The sequence below is a fragment of the Panthera tigris genome, chromosome B3 (assembly GCF_018350195.1).
Source record: "Panthera tigris isolate Pti1 chromosome B3, P.tigris_Pti1_mat1.1, whole genome shotgun sequence".
NCBI lineage: Eukaryota > Metazoa > Chordata > Mammalia > Carnivora > Felidae > Panthera > Panthera tigris.
The window spans coordinates 136828647-136854020 of NC_056665.1; the positions used below are offsets into that span (position 1 = coordinate 136828647).

General features: G+C 51.1%; 1 long non-coding RNA gene across 2 annotated transcripts in view; it reads right to left on the reverse strand.

The window, feature by feature from the left end:
- Positions 1-12727, reverse strand: part of LOC122239304 — a 30244-nt gene extending 17517 nt beyond the window's left edge. For both annotated transcript variants that reach the window (XR_006218268.1, XR_006218267.1), the window contains exon 1: positions 12648-12727. This is a non-coding gene — a long non-coding RNA (uncharacterized LOC122239304). The remainder of the gene's footprint in view (positions 1-12647) is intronic.
- Positions 12728-25374: the final 12647 nt, after the last annotated feature.

Consider the following 25374-nt stretch of genomic DNA (forward strand, 5'->3'; position numbering starts at 1 on the left):
GAATCAAAGGTGTTTGCCAAGGCACATCATAAAGAAATTTTAGAAAGCCAGGGACACAGGGATCTCAAGTGCTTCCAGGAGATGGGAAGGGCAGGTCACCCGCACAGAATCATCAATCACAGAGGCACTGAATTTATCAGTAATCGGAAGGTAAAATATGATGGGGGGCGGTGGGCGCCCGGGAGGCTCAATCGGTTCAGCGTCGACTCGGTTTCTGCTCAGGTTGCTATCTTGCACTTTTGCGAGTTCAGGCCCCGCATCAGGCTCTGCGTCGGCAGCCCAGAGCCTGCTTGGGATTCTCTGTCTCCTCTCTCTCTGCCCCTCTCCCACTCGCACTGTCTCTGTCGAGATAGATAAGTAAACTTAGGGAAAAAAAAAAGATGATGGAACAATGGAACAATCTCTGCAACATTCCCAATCGAACATGATCGAGTGGGGGACTCGATCTCACGAACCATGAGATCACGACCTGAGCCGAAATCAAGAGTTGGACGCTTAACCACCTGAGCCACCCAGGTGCCCCTGAAATAGTTTAGCACAGGACTAAGGAAACTTTTAGGGTGACAGCCAGGCGGCAGATCACGAGAACCAGAAAAGCTAGAGCAGAGGGTGGAAACTGATTAATTACCCAAAGTATTTGACTGCCGCCCTTTTGGAGAGCGCAGTCAGTGGCAGACAAAGAGTGAACACAGTAAATGAGAACACCACAGCAGGTTAGAAGATGTGAGGAGAGGAGCCCGCAGGACAGGGTCAGGGAGGTGGGGAAAGGCTGGAAGACGGACCAGTCTGCAGTATTAAGTAGGAAACAGGGATGGGGAGCCCGGGTGGCTCAGTTAGTTAAGCGTCCGACTCTTGATCTGGCCCAGGTCATGATCTCACGGTTCATGAGTCTGGACCCTGCCTGCTTGAGATTCTCTCTCTGCCCCTCCCCTGCTCATGCTTGCTCGCTCTCTCTCTCTCTCTCTCTCTCAGAATAAATAAATAAATAAATGGGAAATGGGGAGCCACTGAAGGTTATTGAGCAGAGGAAGGACCTGATCTGATGCAAGGCTGCAGAAGGACCAGTTAGGGGCTGTCGCAGCCATCTGCTAAGAGACGATGGGGACGGGCCGAGGTGGCAGCAGCGAAGGAGGAAAGAAAGGGTTGGGTTTGGGATATATTTTGAAAGAACGAATGCACAAAACCAGCCATACGAGATTCGATTTGACGGCAGATTTTCTTGGGAAATCCGAAGAGAAGGGAGCTCAGTTTAGAATTTTGGTTCGGGGATAGACAAGGTGTGCCTTGACGCTCAGTTTCTGTTTCCCAAAAGCCTCCAAATGTGCAAGTTTGTCCAATCCAGTCTGTCTGGTCCAACTTCTTTTGAGGACTTGGGACCCCAGGAGGGGAGAGGCACCAGAGGGGCCCAGAATCCGTACCCCCCATTCCTCTCCTGCCACTTCCTGCCCACATCTCCTGTGGGGCCACTTGCGGCTCTGAAGCCGGGGGTCCTTCCAGGCCCCCTTTGCCCCCACAGAGCCCAGTCAGGGGAAGAGGCCCAGGTGGCAGGACCTCGGTCCCTGCGTGAGCATGGCGTCTGGAGGTGGACAAACACGCAGAACGCCAAATGAGAGAAGGAGGGGATCTACCGGTTCCCCAGGGGCTCAGGCTGTGCTGAGCTCAGCACCAGACATCAGGCACCTGGCCTACACCATCCCCTTGAATCTGAGCACCGATCCCATTTTCAGGCTCAAGAAATCCAGGCTGACAGCGAGGAAGCGACGTGTCTGAGGTCACCTATCCACAAGTAGAAAGGGCTGAGCTGCACTAAGCCCTGAGGCGGCTGGTGCCCTCTGGGTGAGGTGGGGTGAGGCCCTCCAGGGCTCGACCCCAACCTGCCCCCGAGTCGGTCGAATTGTCAGGAATCTAGCCGAAAACAGAACCTTGGGCCGTGCAGTTTCCAGAAAAAAAGCGAGCGGTGGGCAAGAATCGCCGTGGGCTCCTGAGAGCCACCTGTCACTCAGGCCTGCTGGTGCCTCATCTTGTCCTCCCCAGGCTTCAAAACAGGGGGTCCTGGGAGGCGAGGCAAACTTTCAGAGCCCTCCAGAGGGAGGGGCTCGTCCTGCTGTCTCTGTTTCTCCAGCACGTTCCCTTTGCTTTGGGACACCCCCCCCCATCCCCCCACCGCCCCCCCCCCCCTGGCTCGCCAGCGCTCCCCCCACCCCCGCCCTGGCACGCAGGCGGTGCGCATTTACGCAAACACCGCGGACAGCTTCTGCCCAGAGGCTCATATGGGCGGCAGCTGGGACTCCCAGGTTCCTTTCTAGAGGAACCGAAAAGGAGCAAGAATCATGTTCTGCTTCCTCTGGTGGCCTGGAGTGGATAATGGGGGGGGGGGGGGGAAACAGCACATCCGAGTTGAAGTTCTCTTTTCAAGATAAAACACGGAAGCTTTGGAGCCGCCCGGGGCCAGAGTTGGAGGCGGAGCCCCCGTCTGCTTTCCTACGGGGGACCTACGCGGGATATTCGTTTAAACTCTTGGAAGTTCAGATTCCTCACTTCTAAAAGGGGGCGCCTTTGGGGCGCCCGGGTGGCTCAGCCGGTTGGGGCTCCCGACTTCGGCTCAGGTCATGATCTCGCGGTTCGTGAGTTCGAGCTCCGAATCAGGCTTGCGGCTGTCGGCAACGGAGCCTGCTTTGAAGCCTCTGCACCCCCCCCATCTCTCCCTGCCCCTCTCCTGCTCACGCTCTCTGTCTCTCAAAAATAAATAAACCTTTAAAAAAAAAAAGGGGGAGGGACCCTTTCGGGGCGGCACTAGTGCGTGTCAGGTCGCCAGCACGGTGCCTGGCACCTGGAAGGTCACCGTTGCGGCTGGGAATTAGCATTTCACCACCGAAAGGACAAGGGTCTTCTAATTCCTTGCCACTGGAGACCCAAATTTTCTGCATGTTTTGCAACGGCGAAATATATTTCAATCAACGTGTGTTTTATTTTATTGAATCTGCCCTGTCATCCCAGGAATTAGGCGCCATCAGTTTTGTTTGAAAGAGGAGCAAACGCCGGCACAGGGTGGTCGACGGTCACACAAGAAGAGGGCAGGGCTGGAAACTTCAGACTCCCAAGCACAGGGCTGGCCTCCTAGGAGAACTGCCCGGTGCGTGTCAGGGGAAGCTTCCCTGCACATCCCGGGGGGAGGACGGTAACGATGAGTTGGGGAGGGGGCGGCGGGGCAGGCAACGGCGACAGCCCCAGTTGACGGAGCAGCCAGCGTGCGCTAAGCCCATCCGCCCATTTCCTCATTTCGGTGCGCCCGGGCCGCCCGTTCGGCGGGTAACAAGGGCAGGGGTAACCTCAGGACCTCAGGACGACTCAGGACGACCTCAGGTAACCTCAGGACGACTGCTCTCTAGCAGCGTCACCCATGGTGATCTGTTTCACCTCCCTGTGCATCGGTTCCCCGACCCGGAAAATGGGCTAACAGTTGTACCTACCCCTGGGGCTTGGGAGGAGTACAAGAGATAACGATGCACGGAAAGTGCTCGAGCCGTGCCTGTCAGGTGGTGAGTGCTCAGCGCTCACTAGCATTGTCTCCGTGATCCGCCCGAGGTCACCCGGCTTATCAGTAGGGACTTGCCAAATAAATAAATAATAAACCTCACAAGCCATGACTGAGCTGTAGCCAGGGGTACGAGATACAAGGGGGAATCCTTTCTAGAGGCATTCCCTCGCCACTCCAACTGGGAGGGACTGTCTGCCCCCCAAATTCCTGTGTTGAAGTCCTCAGCCCCCATGTGACTGTGTTTGGAAGTAGGGTTTAAAATATTTGTTTATTCGTTTTTTTGAGAGATAGAGAGAGACAGAGCACAAGCAGGGGAGGGGCAGAGAGAGGGACACACAGAATCCCAAGCAGGCTCCAGGCTCTGAGCAGTCAGCATAGAGCCCGACGTGGGGCTCGAACTCACAGACCACGAGATCATGACCTGAGCTGAAGTCGGACACTCAACCGACTGAACCACCCAGGCGCCCCTGGAAGTAGGGTTTTAGAAGGTAATGAAGGTTGAATGAAGTCATAAGCACAGGGCCCTACTTGGATTTGCCTGGTGGCCTTATTAGAAGAGAAAAAGAGATCTGTCTCTCCCTCCTCCTCCACCCCAAGGCACGCAAAGAAGAAGCCACAGGTGGACACAGGGCGAGCCCAGCCACCTCTCCAAACCAGGATGCAAGCTGTCACCAGAAACTGGATTTGCCGGCCGCCTGATCTCAGACTTCCAGCCTCCAGAGCTGGGAGGAAATACATTTCTGCAGTTTAAGCCTCCCGGTCTGTGGCACTTTGTTATGGCAGCCTGAGCCCACTAAGACCCCAACATAATTGGGTTCCGGGAGCAAAGCAGATAGTGGACGGGTGGCAGTCACGTCGACTGCTCAGAACCATGCAGTTAACCCAAGAGCGCTGAGACCGAGGAGGCCCGTCTCCAAGGGCTGGTGTGGAGATCCGCTCAAGACAAAAATGTTGACCAAAAGGGCAAGTTGCAAAGATGAGTCGTGAAGGATGGGCACCTTACGAAAAACAAACACACGCACGAACACAAAACAATGTTCGACACTCCTACGGGATTTTATCTACCTACGAAATATATTCAGACAGATCGGGGAAAATCAGACTCGTCAAATTCCTTCCTTGAGTTCCCCCCGAGGAAGAGAACAGGATTGTGGGCGCCGGGGGTGGGGGGGGATCAGAAGGACTTTCGCTTTACCTGCAATTAAAAAAATTTCTTTATACTGAAAATATATGCATGCAGTGCGTTCCTGGAGGACTAAAAAGTAGCAACATTTACAAAGAGGAAAACCAGGAGAAGAAACGTCTTTCCCGAGGTGATCCATGCCTCCCTCATGCACATAAAAGCTGCCGGCATAATTTTCTAATGCCCCTTCACCCCACACCCCGTTACATCTCCTAAATGAAAGACTTTTTGAAAAAGAGGAAGGCTTGTAAAAAGAGGGTGAGGAGGTGGTGAAATCCATCCGAGGAAGAGAGCAGAGGAAGGTTCCGGCAAACAAGAGCTAGAGATAAGGACGGGAAACGTGATCAAAGACCGGAACGCAATAGGCAACACTGTTTGATGCGCGTGCTCTCCCCGACTTTTCCGGGCAGCCTCGTGGGGACTCGGCCTGGCTTGCAGGGAGGCGGTCCCCCCAGTACCCTGGCAGGCCTCCCGCACCGGCCCCCTCCACCCCCGACAGCTCCTTCCAAAGAGCAGGTCTGACATAACTCGGTTCTTCCTACCAGACGCAGGATGTAGAGGGTCCGCCTTCTCTGGGGTCACCCACGCTCCCTGCCCTGCGGGGCATGTGCTGTTGGAGCCCATGGGAGCCCACGGCAACCTGCTCACTGCTTCACCACCCCCTACCCGGGTCACTGAGTGCCCTCGTGTCCCTGGAAGGCCATCCCCCCCACCCCCCCACCTCTTGGTGGGTCCAGTACCAAAGAGCATGGACCCAAGTGCCTCACCTCCCGAGGGGAGTATGTGACCCGGTCAGAGTTCTTGGGGCCTGCGGGTCGCTGTCCAAAGGCTGGGGCACCGACGAGAGCATCTCTTCAAAGGGCGTTTAAAAGCCTTGGGTTTTAAACCGAAGTCCTTTTGAAGGCAATTGGGAAAACCCAGACCGCATCATCCATAGCCTCCTTTCTGCAAGAAGGGCAGGACGGTGGTTTTTGTTGAAGGCCAGAGGGGAATGGTACGAGACCGAGCAAAGAGATATTTTGTTGATGTTGCTGCTCATTTCCTATTAATTCGCTTTTGTAAATTGAAGAGGGGGGATGCATGTGGGAGAAGAAAGGTGAGCCGCACAAAAGGGTTGTCACCGGAACTGCCTCCTTTCCACCAGTTTTTGTGTTTCCATGCACACACACACACACACACACGCACACACACACATCTGTTTTTTCATACATTTGGAAGTAGATCATACTTACCACTTAGCATTCTGTTTGTTTTTCAAATTGACAATATATAAAGAAACTACCGGGGCATCCCAGTGGCTCAGTCGGTTAAGCCTCTGACTTCGGCTCAGGTCATGATCTCGTGGTTCCTGGGTTTGAGCCCCGCATCGGGCTCTGTGCTGACAGATCAGAGCCTGGAGCCTGCTTCGGATTCTGTGTCTCCCTCTCCCTCTGCCCCTCCCCTGCTCACGCTCTGTCTCTGTCTCTCTCTCAAAAAAAGAGTAAGCGTTAAAGAACAATTTAAAAAAAAGAAAAAGAAAAGAAACTATGGATGAAAAGGCCTCCCACCCCTAAGTCTTCCCAGCACCCAGCCAGACTTTGGTCTCCTTCATGACCCGGAGTGCTGAGTTGTCGCAGAAGGCAGCCTAAAATTGTTCACGTTAAACAACTTTGTTTTAATTATTTATTTATTTGAGAGAGAGAGAGAGAGAGAGAGAGAGAGCGAGGGCAGGGTAAGGACAAAGAGGGAGAGACAGAGAATACTAAGCAGGCCCCACGCTGTGAGTGTTGAGTCGGCACAGAGCCTGATGGGGGGCTCGAACCCACGAACTGTGAGGTCATGACCTGAGCAGAGATCAAGAGTCAACCGCTTCACCAACTGAGCCCCCCGGGTCACATTTTAGCAACAGGTCACATATAATACTGCAGTGCAGTCTGGGGGAAGATTCTCCTAACCAAATAACATTAATATTTCTGTAGAAAATGTTTTGAATAATTTTTGATTATTAGAGCTTCAACCTCAGAAACGCATATCAGCGATTGTGGACCTCAATAAAAACCTACCGCAAAGAGAGAAACATTGGATCCAATAAAGAAAGGAGTGGGGGGATGCCTGGGTGGCTCAGTCAGTTAAGCGTCCGACTTCAGCTCAGGTCACGATCTCACAGTCCGTGGGTTCGAGCCCCGCATCGGGCTCTTTGCTGACAGCTCAGAGCCTGGAGCCTGCTTCCGATTCTGTGTCTCCCTCTCTCTCTGCCCCTCCCCCGTTCATGCTCTGTCTCTCTCTCTGTCTCAAAAATAAATAAACGTTAAAAAAAAAATTAAAAAAAAAAAAGAAAGGAGTGGGATTCAAGAAGCAATGTCAAGGAACAAAATTAGCAAATGTGTTGCTAAATCTATATAAACATTGTATAAAATGAAAAAAATGGTTTCGGGGAATTTTTTTGTTTATTTTCGAGAGAAAGAGAGAGCATGAGCCAGGGAGCAGCAGAGGGACAGAGGGGGACAGAAGATCCGAAGGGGGCTCTGTGCTGACAACAGAGAGCCCGACGTGAGGCTCAAACTTACAAACCGTGAGATCATGACCTGAGCCAAAGTTGGACGCACAACAGTCTGAGCCACCTAGGCGGCCGTAGGTGAGTTTTAAACACAAGAAGGAAGAAAGATACTGGACAAAAAAATAAAGAGATGAAAACTGAGCAGTGAGAGATCAGAGTTCAAACATTCTCACATCATTATATTGTCCTGAAGGATTTTTTTTTTTTTTTTAAGTGGGCTTCACCCCCATTGCAGAGCCCGGCACAGGGCTTGAACTCATGACCCCGAGATCAGCACCTGAGCTGAGATCAAGAGTGAGACAACGTAACTGACTGAGCCACCCAGGCGCCCCGAGAGAAGTATTTTTTAATTTAGACGTTAAGCACGTCAGTTGAAACACGTGAGGTCAGACCCAAAGATGAACAAAAGGAATAACTTGCAAATAATTAAAAGGGGCAAAGAAACTAACGAAGGCTTGACCCCACTTGCAAAGCAGGAAAAGAGACCCGGGAGAAGCAGTGGGAACCACAGGAAGTAGAGAACACAGGCCCAGGTGGCAGAAGTCAGCTCACACACAGGCAGCAAATGTAAATGCATCAAACTCATCTGCTAAAAGACTGAGATTTTCCCGAGTGAATTTAGTAAGATGGAATTCTACGATGTTGAAGAGACCTGTCGAAAACACGAGGTCCCAGAAACGCTGAAAGATAGAGAGAGAGGGACGCAAGACAAAGAACCACTGAGCAAAAGAAACCTGTGTTGCAATGTATCGCATAAACCAGTCTTGAAGATGTTGTTTAACGATGTCTCCGTTGATAGGAAAAGCCCAATCAGCTATAGGAAGGGTCTAAATTTATAAAGGAGACAAATGCCCATGTATTAGTCCCAGCCTTCGCCCTGCAAGGGAAATTGTCTGCTTAATGTACCTGCACTGGCCTCTAGACTCTAAGCTCCTGGGAGGAAACAAGTTGTGTCTTATTACCAGCCACTCAATTCCCAGCTCTTCGTCCAGGCCTGACTTAGAGGCTTCTTAATAAATGTTTATTGAATAAACCAGTGGTTCTCCAGCCTGGCCGCACATCAGAATCTTCTGGGAGTTTTTAAAAATACTGAGGCCTGGGCCCCACCCCAGACCAATTAAAAGGAACTCTCTAGGGGTGGGGCCTCAATATGGTCTATTTTTTAAAAGCTCCCCAGGTGATTCTGATGTTTGGCCAGGGCTGAGAACTGCTGGAATAAATAAATGACTGAAGGACCAAATGAATGAGCGTCTCTTTGATTTACAAAAGAATTCATTGCAGGATTCCTTTTAAAAGCACGCTCCCATGGTGCATTGCCAATGTAATTCGATTTTAAGAAATTTGATTTACACCCAATATTGCGGGGACAATCTATTTTGTAAAGCAAGGAACATCTGTATTATCTATCAATTTTTTTTTTTTTTTTATGGATTTGGGAATATTCTGTTTCTCCATTTAGAAGTGAACTGGAGACTTGAACAAAAACTGTATCATTTCCTGTACTCTGAAAACTGCTTTCTCCCACTCTGGCATTTAGGGACCATTTCCCGGCAATATTAAGCATGTGATTGCCTAACGAGTCATTTAAAACGGTTTTGAGAAGTATAAAAACATCATTGTCTGGGCGTCCTGCTCCCGATGTTGCGGGAGCGAGGGAGGAAGCATCGAGGGCATGTCAGGGTCCTTCCTCCCGGGAGCCGGTGCTGTGTCAGACCCTGGGAGCAGAAAGCGAGGTGGAGGCCAACAGGTAGGCAGGAGGAGGGCAGGTGAGCAAATTGGTGTCCGGGTGTCAGGTGAGGCGGGCAGCTGTGGCACCTTCCCCAGGTGGCGTCCACCGTAGCTGGGCAGCAAGAGGACGAGTCTCAGAGAGGCCGGAAGGAGGAAACGTCTCAGAAAGGAGAGAGCCTTGGGCCCCCGTCTTCCCAGAGGGGGAGGATTGCTCCCGAGGTAAAGTCGCGGGGAGAATGTTCTGGCAGAGGGAACGTGTGAACAGCAGCGGCGGCAGATGAAGCGATGTTGTTGGAATACTTCCTGCGGCTTTCCTTCCATGGCTTGAGAGCCCCTCGTGGCCACTGTACTCCCAGGGCCCACGCCAGCTGGCCACACCGGGCATTTGCTGCCCCTTCCTGTTGACCTCTGCTGTCCTAATTGCTGCCTTCGTGTCCTAGGGCAGCCGTAACAAAGTGCCACAAATGGGTATTTATTCTCTCACAGCTCCGGAGGCCAAAAGTCTGAACTCAAGATGTTGGCAGGGCCATAGACCCTCGGAAACCTGAAGGAGAATCTTTCTGTCCTGCCCCTTCCTAGCTTTTGGTGTTGCTGGTGATCTTTGGTGTTCCCTGGCTTGCAGATTATCTACTCTGCCCCAACCCTCCCTCTTCCCATGGTTTTCCCTCTGTGCACCTGTGTCCCAGTTCAGCCCCCCACCTTTTTTTTTTTTTAATGGTAGAACACCTGGAAATTCATGGACTTGCAAACACCTGTTTTTATTTTTTAATGTTTATTTTGAGAGAGAGAGAGAGAGAGAGAGAGAGAGGGAGCACATAAGCAGGGGAGAGGCAGAGGGAGAGAGAGAATCCCAAGCAGGCTCCCTGCTGTCAGTATAGAGCCCGATGCAGGGACTCGAACTCACAAACCATGAGATCAAGACCTGGCTGAGATCAAGAGTCAGATGCTTAACCAACTGAGCCACCCAGGCGCCCCCAATTTTCCCCTTCTTATAAGGACACAGTCATGTTGAATTATGGCCCACCCTAATGACCTCATCGTGACTTGATCTCCTCGGTAAAGACTCTATCGCCACGAGGATAGCCAAGACATGGAAACAACCTAAGTGTCCATCATCGGACGAACGGACGAGGGAGATGTGGTATATACGTACACAATGGGATATGATTCGGCCATAGGAAAGAAGGAAATCCTGCCATCTGCAACAACATAGATGGAACCTAAGGGCCTTATACTAAGTAAAACATGTCGGAGTAAAAGAACTCAGACAAATGTCGTATGATCTCACTTACACGCAGAATCTAAAAACAAACAGCCAACCAACAAAAACACACTAAACTTACAGGTTAAAGAGAACAGATGTGTGGTTACCAGACGCAGGGATGGGAGGTGGGGGAACCGGGTGAAGGTGATCAAAAAGTAGAAACTTCCAGCCACACGATCAAGTTCTGGGGATATAATGTGCAACACAGTGACTCTGGTTAACCGTCCTGCATTGCGCATTTGCAAGCTGCGAAGAGAGTAGATATTTAAAGCTCTCAGGGGCACCCGGGGGGCTCAGGCTATTAAGAGTCTGACGTCAGCTCAGGTCATGGTCTCACAGTTTAGGAGTTCGAGCCCTGCATCTTACAGCACAGAGCCCGCTTCGGATCCTCTGTCCTCCTCCGCCCCTCCCCCACTTGCCCTCCCTCTCTTGAAAAAAAAAAATGAAAAAGAAACATTAAAAAAATAAAGCATAAATAAAGTTCCCATCACAAGAAAAAATGTGCAACTCTATGTGGTGACGGATGGTAACGAAACTTATTGGAGTAATAACTTCACGACAGACACATCTATGGAGCCATTACGTTGGATCATCCACAACGAATACAATGTTATATGTCAATTATAACTTGACAGAAGAAAACCCTCACCTTATCTCCAAATAAAGGCACATGCTGAGGGACTGGGCGTCAGGACTGTAACAGATCTTTTACGGGGAACACAATTCAACCCACGACAATTGTCAAGGTTGAAGGACGGCCCCTTCTTATCCTTTCTTTCCTTTTCCCTAAGTTTCCCATCCTGCCTCTAAGCACTTAGAATTTCTCCTCCTTTTCCCCCAAGTCTTGAGTCTTTTGCATCATCCCCCCCCTCCTCCCTGCCCAGCCCGCGTGATCCCCTCTGGCCACCCTGGAGAGTTTGCGGGATTCATCCCTGGTTTCCCTGGAATACCGCCAAGCTTTTCCTCTGTCCTCCACCACCCCCGCCCCCACCTTGTCCCTACAGCCCAGTGGTCACAGCACACCTGTCAGTGCTTTTCTCTGCCGTCCTCAGGGCAGCCCCCTAGCCATCTGCTCCAAGTACCGTCCTTTGATGCTGAGCCTTGCTGGCCCCACCTCTGGGACCATCTCACTGGGCCTCCAAATCCTCAATTTCCCCCCTGCTGTCAAAAATAGCATCTTAGAGGTAACCCCGCAGCCTCCTACAACCTCTTGTCTTCTCCTTTCTCTCCGAGATAATCCAGGCAAAGTCCCGTCTTAACTTGTCCGACTGGATCTCGGCTCCCCGTTCAACCATCTCCTGGAACATTCTTGAGTGTCTGCGGCCAAAGCTGTATTTCTTCGCTGCTTCCCTTTTCCTTCTCCCCTCTTATCTTGGCTGGCTCCCTGCCCTCTTCCTTTGTTCCTCTGTCTGTTATTCCCTGTTCTTCGGCTCCTGGAGATTCCCCCCCAACCCCCGAGGCTCAGAAGGGCAGTGCTCCCTCTCGAACTTGGCTCATCCCACCCAGTGTTTGCTCCGTCACTTCCGGTCATCTCGTGACAGGTGTCACCTGGCGCAGATGGGGCCTGGGCTGTGGTCCCCGGAAGCCCCGGGAGGCGAATCCTGCAAGGTCAGTCGGGCAGAGCCAAATTTACTGATGGAGAGAGCTTGGCTGTGGCATCAGACAGGCCAGGACTTGGAACCTCACTATCACTTCTGCTGTGTGACATTGGGTAAATCCCTTAACCCACTTATGGGTTGACTTCCTCGTGTGTGCAGAGGGAGGCAGAGTAGCGACTACCTCGTGGGGGTGAGAGATCAATTAGGTTCCAGCAGGAAACAGGCGGTGGTTTTGAAATAAGATAATTCTAGGATTATTCAAGGAGCGTTTACATACAAAGGACCTATGTGCAAAGTGATGGGTTGCAGCCAGCTGTAACTACCCCAGGCCCTAAGCAATAGGGGCAGTGGGCTGGGGGTATTGGGGGGCACTTACTAGAACCCAGAAGGACAGAGTCCTAGAGAGTCAGACACCTTGAGAGAGGAGTAGCTGCGGTCTAGGATCAGACTCAGCTCTGCAGGGCAGGGGCTGGGGAACACAGGCCCTGCTCTCTTCTTCCTCCCGCCCCCCTGCCTCCTACCGATGCCTCCCACCGGTTGAACCACAGGAAGCCCAAGGCCAGGGGGCCCTGCCCACAGGGTCCACGGGGGTCAGCCTCCCCAGCAGCCAGGGCATTTGGAGGAGGATTTGGATGAATCAGCAGAATTCCGTATAAATCAAGTAAGATGAAGTATGTAAGACCAGCACCTGGCACATACCAAGAATTCAATAAAGGGGTTGGCAATTTTTCCTCTCCCATTATTATTATTACTATTATTTAGAGAAAGTAAAGCACAGTCTTTCCTGACTTTTCTCTCACCAGGTCTCAATCTCCAGCAGGGGGAAACTACCAGAAACAACGTCCTCTTTGGACTGTTGGGGAGGGCTGGCCCACACCAGCCCAGGTCGGCGAGCCTCCCGAGCCTTCCATCCCGGCCTTAGCTGATTGGACCAAGGGTGGGCGCCTCATTCTCGTGGGCAAAGCTGATTGGGCCACGGGCAGATGCCTCACCCTGGTGGGCAAAGCTGAGTGGGCCAGGGGCGGGCACTTAGGCAGGCGCCGGCTAGTGATTGGCCAACCTCATCCGCTCTCTGAGGGTTTGCAGGTAAGCTGCTCGAAGGAGGCCTTGGTGGGTAGGTCCGGGAGCGGGAGGAGCGGTGCTGGTGGGGAGCCGGGTCACCACGAAGGTGGTGGAGTAGAGAAGGGCCAGCAGATGTCCACCTCTCGAAAGGCCAGAGGTGGCACTGGAGACGCAGAGCCACTGCTCTATTCCAAACATTGCACTTCTCCGGCTCCTTCTGGGGCTGGTGGGGCAGCGCAGAGCGTTTCCTGCCCCCTCGCTCTCCGCCTCCTCTTACAATAATCCCCCTCTTAGCCGAGCTTGTCCCTGTCTGCCGCGACAAGAATTGCCAGACTCTTCTCAGACACCTTGTCAAAATCGGCATGCGTGGCGGGCAAGCGCGAGGTGCTGGCCACAGCCCATTTGCAGCTCCTGAGTGCTAAAGGTTTATGATGTATAAGCCCCCCTCTCTGGCTTGTCAAAGCAAGAGGGGAGAGGCATGAGGCCCTCGAAATATTCGAAGATCTCTCTTGATTATGCAGTTACTTAGTTTGTTATTTTTATAGTCAAAAGCGCCCACTAATATGTTAAAGGAATTTATTCAAAATAAATATTGGACAGATATTTAAGCTACACTGAGCGGTGGGGGAGTAAAAGAGCAAAGCAACCAGCTTGCATCGTTTCCGGCTCAAGCATACGCGTTCACCCTCACCAGACAATGTTGCGTACCTTTTTGTCATTGATTGCTATTGTTTTCGTCTCCAGAATCAAAATATTTTACTCTCTGACACATCTGTTGGGCATTTGATGGATGTTTTCTCCTTTGTCTTTTTCATGGAAAGCCAGTAAGGTGGAGTCTGGTCTGGTCTTTTTTTTTTTTTCAGATGAGAAAGCCAACGCCCCACAGGACCAGTAGGTGCATTGCCGAGATCTCAGGAGGTTAGAGGCACAGAAAAGACCAGAACCGGGGTCCAGAACTCCCGATCTGCTGTTCCTGCCAGCATCCCACACCATCCTCTTTATCTGAAGGCCACATACCCTCATGGAACCTGGGCATTGCGAGCCTGCTCAGGCTTCCAGAACTGCTGGGAGGCCACCACCTCCCGGAAGCCCCTCTGGATGGTCTCAGCAACAGGGCCACCAACAAACTCAGATAGATCTGGGTTTGCACTGTGCTTCCTCCACACCTACGTTGGTGTAGCATCCTTTCAGCAGCGCCCCGTGTCTTTGTGCCTTTATCCTTGGGCTCCAAGACCTCCAAGGTCAAGATCCTGGTAGATCGCCTTCATGTTTCCTGTAGCGCCCGACTCCGAGCCGACATGCACGGAATGGATGAATGAAGGCATAAGTGATTGGAAGAAGGAAAAGAACAGCATTCGATTGGAAAGTGGGCAGGCCACTTCTTATCGAACGCAGCGATGGTCTGAGAGATGAGATAGGGTGGAGGTTAAAAGCCAGAATGGCAGGGACCCGGCTTCCCACTCACAAGCAATGTGACCTTAGGCAATCTCCTTCGTCTCCTATGCTCAGTTCACCCGTCTGCAAATGAGGATAATGATGACTGAGTCTCCCCGTTGCATTGTTGTAAGAATTAAATGAGAGAAGGCGAGTAAAGCATTAATACAATTCCCGGCACATCGTAAATGCTCAAGAAACACTTGCTATTAAACGGACATTATTTTGGAAATTGAAAATCACACCTGCCATAAACTTTCTGTTTCTTCTCTGTGAAAACGGGGACTCATCTTCTATATTTTCTCTTTGTCCTGTGAAACACGGGCAGCGATTACTTTTAACCCGTCTTCTCTCGATCTTTCTTAAAGCGTTATCCACCTTCCAGCTCAAATTCAAAATCTTTTTCTACCTCCAACAAAGTAAGTGGGTGTCAGCCTTCCTACCGGGACCTCTGCATCTTGGTTACGGCTGAGGCTAGGGTGAATGAGCGAGGTACTCAGCTCAGGCACAAAATTTAAGGAGGATCTGAAAAACTCAATAATGAAGGGAAATATTTTTTATTGCGTTAAACATCCGTAACATAAACTTTACCAGCTTACCCATTTTGAAGTCTGCAACTCAGTGACATTAAGTACATTCACAAGGTAGGACGGCCATGGAATGCCGTCCATTTCCATGAAACATAACAGTAAGCAATACCCATTGCACAATAAACTCCCAAGACGGAACGTTTTAATGCAATATTTTTAAAATCAAAATTAATGCAAAAAAAAATCCATGATGAAGAAAATACCAACATTTTAAGTAAAGGCAGGACTAGAAAACTGAAGTGAATTAAACATTCTTTTTTTTTAAAATTTTTTTAATGTTTTTATTTATTTTTGAGACAGAGAGACAGAGCATGAGCAGGGGAGGGGCAGAGAGAGAGGGAGGCACAGAATCGGAAGCAGGCCCTAGGCTCTGAGCCCTCAGCACAGAACCCAACGCAGGGCTCGAACTCACAGACTGTGAGATCATGACCTGAGCTGAAATCGGACACTTAACCGACTGAGCCACCCAGGCGCCCCTTAAACATTCTTTAAAGATGTCACTTGGTAGAGGCAATTGCCAAGCATGGGCGATTCTCTCCATTGCAAATGAGATTAGCAAAAAGTAGATTTTTGAAAAGATTCTTGGGAAGTGTGCTTCCATTAAAGGCAGAGGAGTAAAATTATAATAAATTCTTCTTGGGATAATATTAAAATGTTCCAATTTAAAATAATCTTGTGAGTTTTCACACGACTGCTTTTCAATTTTTCAGTAATGATTTCAACTACTTTTAAGGTTCTGGGGGAAAAAAAATAACAATTGAAAAGTAAGTAAAAAAGTGTATATTGGGGCACACATTTTTTTTTCTTCTACCTTGGGCTCTGATAATTGCTCAGCACAGCTGTATTACTGATCCTATAAATGTAAAATTTTGATATTTTGCTCATGGAATTTTGGCATTAATTTTGATTTAAAAAGTCTATATTACAGCATTATTTATGTGGATTACTGAATTTTGTGGGCCCTTAATTTTTGTTCTTGAGGGAGGGCCTCATTCTCTTCAGCCTAATTCTGGCCCTGCCCCAGGAGCTGCCAAGAAACTTGGACATGACCTCCCTCCAAAGAGAGGTGAATGTCCACTTGGGGAGATGGGCTTTACACACCCACCCCTCCAGAAGTGCATAGAAGGAGAAGGCAGGTCCGGTCACCGTGCCCCTCTTCTCATCTACAAATGGCTTTATGCTTCGCAGGACTGCGTGCAAAACAAAAATGCAGGACTCTAGTTCAAAAAGGAAGAATTTCAAGATGGCAGCAGCAGACCCTTAAATCAAGTGCAGGGTCCTTCAGAGCCTGGGGCCCTTGACGCTGGCTCTGCTCTCACCACTGCCAAAGGTGGTCCTGTCCGGCCCCCTCAGACCTTTTCTTGCCTCACAGTTGGGTTTGCCTTTCTATCTCTATCAGCCGCCCCATCTCTGCAGCTCAGCGCTGCAGGTGTGGCTTCTGTCTGACCAGACCTCCCCACACCCCTGCAAGACATCCGGCCTGCAGCTCCTCTGAACAAAGCGGGATGCTGAGCAGAGAGTGGGTGTCTGTGCCTTCCCCTCCAGATAAAAAACATCTTGAGAGTAGGACTATTTTGTTCTATGGTCATTTGTTCATTCATTCATTCATCCATCCATCCATCCATCTGTGTTTTCTTCCATCCATCCATCTGTGCCTCCATATGTCCATCCGTCTGTCCGCCCATTCATTCATCCATTCATCCATCTATCCATCCATCCATCCATCCATCCATCCATCCATTATCTATCCATCTATCCATCCATCCATCTATCCATCCATCCATCCATCCATCCACCCATTATCTATCCATCCATCCATCTATCCATCCATCCATCCATCCACCCATTATCTATCTACCCATCCATCCATCCATCCATCTATCCATCCATCCATTATCTATCCATCTATCCATCCATCTATCCATCCATCTATCCATCATCCATCCATCCATCTATCCATCATCCATCCATTATCCATCCATCCATCCATCCATCCATTATCTATCCATCCATCCATCCTTCCGTCCGTCCATCCATCCGTCCATCCATCTATCCATCCATCCATCCACCTATCCATCCATCCATCCATCCATCCATCCATCCATCCATCATCCATTCATCCATTCATTCATTTGTTGAGCATGTATTGAGTCCCTGTGTGCCAGGCACTGGACTGGGCATTCAGGATCGAGATAAGAACATCAAGAACAATACCAGAGTCCTGTCTCCGAGGACTCATGAGGACCTAGGTAAGTAGAGAGATAATTACAGCGAGGGGACTTCACAGGACTGGCAGCACAGAGCAGTGGGAACATGGCTGTTAGCAGTGAGGGGTAACTCCTCCCTCCTCTCTATTCTAGCTGTGTGACCTCTGTGGCCTGTGACCTTGCAGGGGAAGGAAGCAGGGAGTTCTCTTCTCTCTAACCAGGAAGGGGTGCAAGGAGGCCTGTCTCCAAAGCCAGATGTGTAGCTCCTCCCCCAGCCAGCCCTGAGACCTTGCACAAGTCAGGTCACCTTCAGGGCCTCGATTTCCTCCCCTGCGAGTGGAAAGCTATTTTCATTCACACCTCCCAGGCTCCTACAAAGCAAATAAGCTAAGTGCTTATAAAGTCCATATGCATGTGAGGGGTGGTCTTACGAGGTGATCATACCGTATATCTGGGGCCCCAGAGTTATTTCTGTGCAGCTGTGTGGCTGTTTAATAGTCATTCAGCAAACATTTGCCGAGAACCACCGTGTGCCACACCCTGAGACATCTGTGGCATCTTCAAGCTTATTCAGCATTTTCATACATCTTTTTTTTTTTAATGTTTATTTTTGAAAGACAGAGAGAGACAGAGACAGAGACAGGTCGTGAGCCGGGGAGGGGCAGAGAGAGGGAGACACAGAATCCGAAGCAGGCTCCGGGCTCCGGGCTGTCAGCACAGAGCCCGACGCGGGGCTCGAACCCACGGACCGCGAGACCATGACCTGAGCCAAAGTCAGATGCTTAACTGACTGAGCCACCCAGGTGCCCACATACATCCTTTTTTTGTTTGTTTTTAGTCTTCCAGGGGAAGCAGATAGTTATTACCAATTCCATTTTCGCAAATGAGGAAACCGAGGCTCAGTTACGTTGAACCCAAAGTCACTTGTCTAACTGAGGGCCCTCTGAGACTTGAACACATCTCTGACTCTGCACCCAGTTGTCCTTTGAATACTGAGGACCCTTTAGGATCTACCAGGTGTGCCCCCCCCCCCCACCGCCGCCCGGTCTGGCCCTGGGAAGGGGTTCCAGGAAGGGCTTTCCATCAGCCACTTCCAGCCTGGTACCCGCCCCCCCAACCCAGCCCCAGACTCGGCCGTTACCTCTGACCCTGTGCCCCGTACTCACTCTAGCTGCACCGCCATGATGTCTCGCAGGAAGAGCCTTGAAGCAGGGAGGCCCAGTCTCTAGTCCCAGCTGCACTTGGCTGGACCTTGACCTTGACCTCCCCGTGCTCCTCTGCACAATGGGAAACAGGTCCCAGGGCCTGGGCTAGGAGGCATATGCAGGGGGACATGTGAAAGGGTAGGCACGGAGGTTTCTTTTATTCGAAACAACAGAAGCATCGTCCACCCTGAAATCCACTGAGAGCGAGCAGGCGGCATTGTCATTTCTCAGTGCTGCTGCCCCGGGGGGCCCTCGGGAGCACGCCTCGGCCTCCGCCTGTAAGAGCAACCACCACTGCAGTCCCCTCCAGAGTCACCCCCAGCAGTCAGGCCCCCATTTACAAGCACTTTTGAACTCTCGGTGCGTTCCCAGCTCCGTGCTGGGCCCAGTAGAGGACCAAAGGGAAGGCCCGCTCTCTGCTCCCGAGAGCTTGCAGCCTGCTAGGGAAGGCAGCGCCACGCAGATACCGTTGGGGAACAAGCCCTGGCCCTCTGCGTCAGCCCTGTGAACTGCCCACGGACTTGATCCCACCCAGCTCGGGGGTGCATGGCATGTGGGCACTGTGCATTCCGGGAAGGCTTCCTGGAGGAGGAGGTTTGTTGAGAGGCAATAGGGGTTCTTCATTCTTCCTCCTGGAGACACTGATGCGTCAGGGAGGAACATTCTCTGTAGAGGGTCCCCTGGCACCGTTTCCTTCTTCTCTCCCTCTCAGGCGTAGTCCCTGCACCCAAGCCTCCACTGGCTTTCTCGCCAGGAAAGGGGGGTAATGTTACGACTAACCTCAGGGGATGGGGCCAAGGCAATCACGAAATAATGGAAATGAAATAAATTGCTCTGTAAACTATCAAGTGTCCCGCAGATGTCAGTTGCTGTTATCTCCACCCCCAGGTCCGGCTTCACTTCCTTGCACAAAACTCTCCGTCCTGGGCACCCACCTGGGCGTGGCCCCTGAGAAGCCGGGTCTGAGCCCAGGTCTCTGTGCCCCTTCTGTTCACACCGTCCTGAGTTCTGTCCCCTCTGCCGTCCTTCTCGACCCTTCCAACAGGGCTGCCGTAAAGGCTCTTGAGGTTACCTCTTTTGTACGGTGAAACATACACGACATAAAACTGACCACGTTAACCATTTTTAAGCCTACAGCTCAGTAGCATTTAGTACCTTGCACGGTTGTGCCATCACCACCCATTGAATTCCAGAACTCTTTCCGTCTCCTAAAACGGAAACCCCGGCCAGTGAGACCCTAGCTCCCCTAGCCCCTCCCCCCACCTCCCCGGCACCCGCCATCCTGCTCGCTGTCGCTATGAATTGGACTACTCGAAGGACCCCATATAAGCGGAATCAGGTAGCATTTGCTTTTTGGAACTAGCCGCTTTGGCTTAGCATATACGTCCTCGAGGGTCATCCACGTTGGAGCTCACTGCAGATTTCTGTTCCTCTTTGAAGCTGAACAACGTTCCATTGTACGCACGTGCCATATCTCCTTCATCCATTTATCCCATCCGTGGACAGTCGCGTTGTTTCCACCTTTTAGATGTTGTGAATAATGTCGCTTTCTTTTTTTAACGTTTATTTATTTTTGAGACAGAGAGAGACAGAGCATGAATGGGGGAGGGTCAGAGAGAGGGAGACACAGAATCTGAAACAGGCTCCAGGCTCCGAGCTGTCAGCACAGAGCCCGACGCGGGGCTCGAACTCACGGACCGCGAGATCATGACCTGAGCCGAAGTCGGCCACTCAACTGATCGAGCCACCCAGGCGCCCCGTGAATAATGTCGCTTTAAACGTGGGTGTGCAAATATCTGAAGTCCCTGCCTTCCCTTCTTTTGGACATGTGCATATACCCAGGGGTGGAATTGCCAGATCCTAGGGTAATTCTATGTTTAATTTTTTTTAGGAACCGCCAGTGGCTGTACCTCTTTGCGCTGTTCAGTGTTACATTTGACCAGCTTCCTTCAGCCTGTGCACCGAGCGTCGGGTCTGCGGCCAGCGTAACCTATGTTAGGAGCCCAGATACAAGGTAGCATTTGAAAATAGGAAAAACCAGGTTGAAGAACGACCGGGGACTTTCGGAAAGCAGAGGAGAAGCCATCAGGAGGTGTTCGAGGAAATAACTCTGAGCACAGCTCCCTGCCAAAGTGCAGAACTTGCTGCCTTCCTGAGCCTTCAAGTGTACTTGTAATCATGGATAATTTTATTACTTCTTACCAGATGCCTGGTAAACCCCTCAATATAGAAAGCAGTGATTTTTTCTTTTGCCAAAGGGCTTGGGAAATACCTCTTCTGAAACTGTGAATACCAGAGATACCAGGCAGAGGCCAAAGCACCCATGCAAACCTGTCTAGCTTTCCCAGTAAAGACCGTTATAGGAACAGAGGATTTTTTTACATGCTCATAAAATGATTATACTTGTTCCGAGAATTTCCTGGTTTGAGCATGACTGTTACAGACCTATTTCATAAGTTGATTTATTTGTTTAACGGTATCTGCAGGGAACTGTGTTTTAATTCCAGTTGGCTTTTTTGTTTTGTTTTGTTTTGTTTTCCTTTCCCGCCCATATCACATCTGAAAAACCTCTTTCCGGCACAGCTCATTTGCAAGTGGCTAGGATCGTAACAGACTCTTGGTGCTCCAAAATTCTGTTGGTGTTTTCAGCTGCTGACATTCGAGTTTGAGCTTTTCCTTGCCTTGAATATTCATTGGCCATTTCTGTTGTTGCATTTACCAAAATAAAACCGACTTCAGCTCGTTCCTCTCCGGGAAAGGGCTGGTGAGCAGTTTTCTGACAGTTGTATATTAAATGCAGGTGGCTTCATGAATGCACTTTCTGTCTGGCTCAATACATTAACCATAACCCACAGTTTCTTCCAAAGGAACTGGAATGAATTAAATTGTTTAATAAAACCTTACTTACCTGGATAAACTCATTTCTATTTTGCATTTAGATTCCCTAATGCATCTTTCCAGATTGTTATTTGTAAAGTAAAAAGCTAGACGTGTTTACTTAGAAAGCCAAACATCAGACCCTAATCCTGGTTCCTGTCCAAGTTCTTTGCAACATCTTTTTTTTTTTTTTTTCACATTTCCTACCGTGTTATGAACCATCGCTTATTTCATTTAGCGTGAATTGATCACTCCCACCCCAGATCCAAATTAAGAATCGGGCACTGAATTCACACCTCTGCACGTGTTTTTTTTCTATCACACCCCTGAAACCTATACTGTTTGGGACGGAAAGGAAGTCAAAGGTGCAATTTGGAAATTGATTTTCAAGCAGGGCCCTGTGCAAGAAGGCCTCGCCTGGCTTCTGGTTGACGCTCTCCGGGATTATCAAGGGCCCATTCAAGAAGCTGCATATAGGAATGCTGCTGTACCCCCTGCGGAATCATTCTAGAAGACTGGATCTTTCAGAAGAGCCAACATGCTAAACCCAGCTTGGAGTTTCGTTCTCGGAGGATGCCAGATCTGAAGAATCAGTCATCTTTCCTCCAACCCTTGCCAAAAGCAGTTTCTGGCACATTATATACCTTTCAGTGAGGACTTGCTGAACTGATTAAGTGAACAAGTGAATAATGAGGATGATTTACTTCGCTTTATTTCCCTATTTGCCTTTTTCCTGTAAATCTGGTGCCAAACTTTATGCTCAGATACAATGAACTATATTAGCCCGGATATTAGATATAATTGCTTTTCCTCTTTCTTGTTAAACATTTAAGAATTCTATTTAAACAATTTTATTATATTCTTTTCATATACATATATATATATATATATATATATATATAGAAAGAGAGAGAGAGAGGGAGAAAGGGAGGGAGAGGAGAGCAGGGGAGAGGGGCAGAGGGAGAGAGAGAATCCCAAGCAGGCTCCCATGCTCAGCGAGAAGCCTGTCACGGGGCTCGATCCCACGATCCCGGGATCATGACCTGAGCCGAAATCAAGAGTCGGATGAGCCGCGAGGCACCCCTGTAACTGTCTTGATATAAAGTACTAAAGATAATGTCTTTCTGTCTGAGCTGACATCCACTGAGTTCTTTCAGATGTTACCTGATGTAATCTGCTCACCATCCCCAGGTGCCAGGAGTCCGTGTTCTATTTAATAGAGGAGGACACCCAAGTATTTTTGTCCTTGGTCTTTGGAGGGTGGGGAGAGTAGCAGCTAACGTTTTTATAGTGCTTGCTATATGCTACGTGCCATGCTAATCGTTTGATGTAATCCTCAAAAAAGAATTTCACGAGGTAGCTACTCTGGTCTCCATTTTGTGGATTAAGAAACTGAGACTTCGGGGGCGCCTGGGGTGGCTCCGTGGGTTGAGCGTCTGACTTCAGCTCGGGTCATGATCTCGCTGGGTTTGTGAGTTCGAGCCCCGCGTCGGGCTCTGTGCTGACAGCTCTGAGCCTGGAGCCTGTTTCAGATTCTGTGTCTCCCTCTCTCTCTGACCCTCCTCTGTCCATGCTCTGTCTCTGTCTCAAAAATAAATAAACGTTAAAAAAAAAAAAAAAAAAATGGAGAGTCAGACAGGCACCTGGGTAGCTCAGTCAGTTAAGCAAGCGTTCAACTTCGGCTCAGGTCATGATCTCACGGTTTGTGAGTTCGAGCCCTGCGTCCTGCTCTGTGCTGACAGCTCGGAGCCTGGAGCCTGCTTCGGATCCTGTGTCTCCCTCTCTCTCTGCCCCTCCCCACTTGCGCTCGCTCTATCTCTCTCTCTCTCAAAAATAAACAAACATTTAAAAAATATAATAAAAACAAGAAACAGACTTGGCGGTTAAGTAATTCACTGCAGGGCACACAGCTGGAAAGTGGCAGACAGGGGATTTGAACCCAGACTCCCACCTCCCAAGCCAGCGCACCCAATACGATTCGGGGGGGCCATGCGACAACATCGATGTAGTAATATTTTCGTTCAGATGCAAGTGACTTGTTTCCCTTAACGGCAGTGACCCGGCTGCTTACGGACCACGGACCCGGCTTAGGATACTCGAGGTGGATATCGGTGCAGAGATAAATGGCCTCTAGAGCAGGCGTGGCTGGGACAAGAGAGAGGGGCTCAGGCTGCGCGAACTCACTTTTGCCGTGGGTTTCAGGGACCACTCGGTGGAGAGGAAGGGTGCTGGCTAGACCCGAGGGAGCCGGCGGGGGCCCGGCCCCAACCTGACGCCGTCCGCACCTCGCAGCTCTGACCCCAGGCGAACCCCTCCCTCTTTGGGGGACAGCATCTCCCACCGATGAGACGAAGGCATCAGACTCTGCGTTGTTGGCTCCCGGGCGGTTCAGCGAACCTTCTCGTCCCTCCGCCTGGCCATTTGCAGGCGAGCGGGCTCTGAACGCCCTCCCGCCCGCCGGCCCGCTGCACAGGAGTCCTTGCTTCGCGTCGACCCGCTGGAGAAACTCGACAGGGACGTCGGAGAGGAGGCGCTTGAGGTTTATCAAGTTTTCAAGATTACACCTCCATAAACCCCTTTACAAGGCCGCGCGGCCCCGGCCTGCGGAGCCTCCCCGCGCATCGCCCGCCGCCTCCGGCAGGCGCCACGGGGGCTTCGGGGAGCCGGGCAGCCCCCCGCCACCCACCCACCGATCAGGCCCACCATGTCACCGTCGGGAGGAGGGGCCGAAAGCTCCGCGCTGGTCACCTTATAATCAAATTTTCACTGCGCTCTCTGACAGGTTTTTAAGTCACTTAAGGGATCTATTTATATGTGAAAGCATCAGCATCGTGCAGTAAATCCAACCACAAGCCGGTCCCGTGTTTTATTAAGTTTAAGTTCAGTGAGAGTGCAAAGCAAACGAGGGTCCTGTGTCTGTCCGTTACATCTGATTTGCGGTTCCCATAAAAAGGCCCACATGCCGCCGTCTCAGATGTGTTTTGGATTGAAAATAGGATTAATGTGCTAAAGTGTGATTGGAATGGTTAAGCGCGATTAATTGGAACAGACTGCTGCTGCCAAGGGAGCCCCTCGGAGGCTGGCCCCGCTCCAGGTTACGGAGCGAACAAAGCCGGCCAACTGTCCGACTGGTTCCGCGTCCCGCCTCGCGCGGCCGCCCCTCGCGCTTTCTCATCGCCAGCCTGTCTCAGGGCAGATTAAATGCAGCTGAGAATGTCGGGCTCGCTCGGCGGCCGGTGTCCTCCGGGAATAGGCAGGAACCGGGGCCAGGCCCGGCCGGGCCGCGGCGGTGCAGGCCGAGGGCCGCCGTGCACCGGGGGCGGCGGGCCAGGTGGCTGGGCCGGGGGTGGGAGTCATTTGGGTTGTTGGGGTTTTTTGTTGTTGTTGTTGTTGTTGTTTCTAAATGATCTGTTAAACCCCTGAACTTTAATCAAGCTGCCACCACACTGACGGCTCTGATTTACTCTGGGAGCAGGCGTGGGTGGAGGCCCCGGGCCCAGGCCGGAAGCCCTAGCCGGCGTCCAGCCCGCCATTGCGGCCGCCGGGCCTGCTCGGGCCCTGTGAGGCCTGGGCCACCTGCTCTGGGCACCCCCCGGCCCCCAGCTCCGGGCACCTCCGGCCCCCTGCTCCAGGCGCCCATGGTCCCCAGACCCCCTTTGGCCCTGGCCACCAGGCTGCACAAGAGTTTCCTCCCACCTCTGCCCCAAACACACATCGAGACTTGAAAGCTGAGTTAGCCAGGCTTCCTTCCATCCCCCACCCGAGGCAGCCTGCGTGTGGGACTCCCCCCTTGGATGGGCCCTCCCAGCTGCGGCTGCTTGTCCCCTCCCGTTAAAGTCAAGGGGTGAAATGCAGCCTCCCGGGCTCCAGCTGCTCCCAGGTCAACGGGCAGACCTTCTGCGGAAGAGGCCCACTGGGGGGACTCTCCGTGAAAGTCCACTCAGGATAAAAATGTTATGAGAGGGGCGTTTCTCATACCCTGGAAGCTTGGAAGAGATTCTTTTCAAAGAGTGAGGAGGAGAACTGATGATAGGCCGTAAAATTTAAAAAAGCATATTGCCCCTTTAAAAGGGTCATCTGGCTATGAAAGGAATACGTGTCCTGGAAGGGACCAGTGGCCCCCAGGCCGGGTCTGGCTCTGAAGCAGGGAAC